Source organism: Grammomys surdaster, unplaced genomic scaffold, assembly GCF_004785775.1.
Source record: "Grammomys surdaster isolate TR1022 unplaced genomic scaffold, NIH_TR_1.0 263, whole genome shotgun sequence".
In the NCBI taxonomy this organism is placed as follows: domain Eukaryota; kingdom Metazoa; phylum Chordata; class Mammalia; order Rodentia; family Muridae; genus Grammomys; species Grammomys surdaster.
In genome coordinates, this window is record NW_021604704.1 from 1,433,542 (window position 1) to 1,435,140 (window position 1,599).

The following is a 1,599-nucleotide window of genomic DNA, read 5'->3' on the forward strand; positions in this document are numbered from 1 at the left end:
TGAAAATTTTAATCATATGATTTTCATCATACATTTGCTTGTTTAGAGTTACCCCAAGATATTTCCTATTAGAAGACATTGAATTTCTAATTTCTTCTTTTTTTGGATAATTGATTTTATATAGGATGGCTACTGGTTTTTGTGAATTAATTTTGTATCCACCTACATTTCTGAAAGTGTTTATCAGCTGACAGAGTTCTTTGGTAGAGTTTTTGGGACCAATTATGTCTACTATCATATCATCTGTGAATAGCAACACCTTGAATTCTTCCTTTCCAATTTTTATCCCCTTAATCTCCTTCAGTCATTGTATTGCTCTAGGTAAGACTTCAAAAGACTATACTTTCAGGGGTCATTTCTATAGTTAGTTACTAGAGAAGTTTTTCTGACTATGTAGAGCACCTGAAACCACAAGGAGGAGGCACAGCGTTCTCTCCTGAGTGTGAAGCCGGCTCTTAGCGTTGCTTCCTGCAACTGCTACTGGCCATTGATGACCCTTCTTGATTCTCACTGAGGATTGAGAGGGAGAGGACACAGTCTGAGTGGTAAAAAAAAAGACTTCAAGTCCTATATTGAATAGGCATGAAGAGTGTGAAGAACCATGTCATGCTCATGATTTTATTGGAATTGTTTTGAGGTTCTGTCCATTTTATTTATGGCGGCTATAGATTTGCTTTAAATTCCCTTTATTATGCTTTGGTATGTCCTTTATATCCCTTATCTCTCCAAGACTTTGATCTCTCCAGGACTTTGATCATGACAGGTGTTGGATTTTGTCAAAGTCTTTTTCTGCATCTAATTAGATGACTATGTGGGGTTTTCTTAGTTTGTTTATATGGTAGATTGCATTTATTGATTTTCATATATTGAACTATCCCTCCATCTCTGAAATTAAGCTTACTTAGTCACGTTCAGTGATCTTTTTGATGTGTTCTTAGATTTGGCTTAGATGCATTTTATTGAAAATTTTTACATCTATGTTTATAAGAGAAATTAGTCTGTAATTCTCTTTCTTGTTGGGTCTTTTCTGGTTTGAGTATCAGGGTCTCATGGCCTCATAAGTGAGTTGGGCAATGTTCTTTCTGTTTCTATTTTCAGGAATAGTTTGAGGAATATTGGCATTAACTCTTTCCTGAAAATCTGGTAGAATTCTCCACTAAAACCATCTGGCCCTGAGTTATTTTATTTTTATTTTTTGGTTGGGAGACTTTTAATGACTCCTTCTTCTTCATCAATGGTTGTAGCTCTGTTGAAATTATATTTTGGATATTGACTTTACTTTGGTAAGTTGTACCTCTCAAGGAAATTATCCCTTTTCATCTGATTTTGGTACTTTGGATATTCTATCTATATCTTTTAGTTAGTTTAGACTTGGGTTTGTCTATCTTTGATTTTCTCGAAGAATCAACTCTTTGTTTCACAGAATTTTAGTTTGTTTTGCTTGTTTGATTCTATTTTATTGATTTTTGACCCCAAGCTTAATTATTACTTGCCACTTTATCATATTGGGTGTGATTTCTTCTTTTTGGTTGTAGAGGAGTAGTTTTCAACCTTTCTATATCTAAGACCCTTTAATACAGTTCTGCCTATTGTGGTGAC

The 1,599-nt window shown here is 34.3% G+C and overlaps 1 non-coding gene across 1 annotated transcript; it reads left to right on the forward strand.

Annotated features, from left to right (window-relative positions):
- The first annotated feature begins 333 nt into the window (after window positions 1–333).
- LOC114628085 lies at window positions 334–547 on the forward strand. Its single transcript, XR_003712445.1, has one exon. It is a non-coding gene; the product is annotated as a small nucleolar RNA U3 (small nucleolar RNA).
- Window positions 548–1,599: the final 1,052 nt, after the last annotated feature.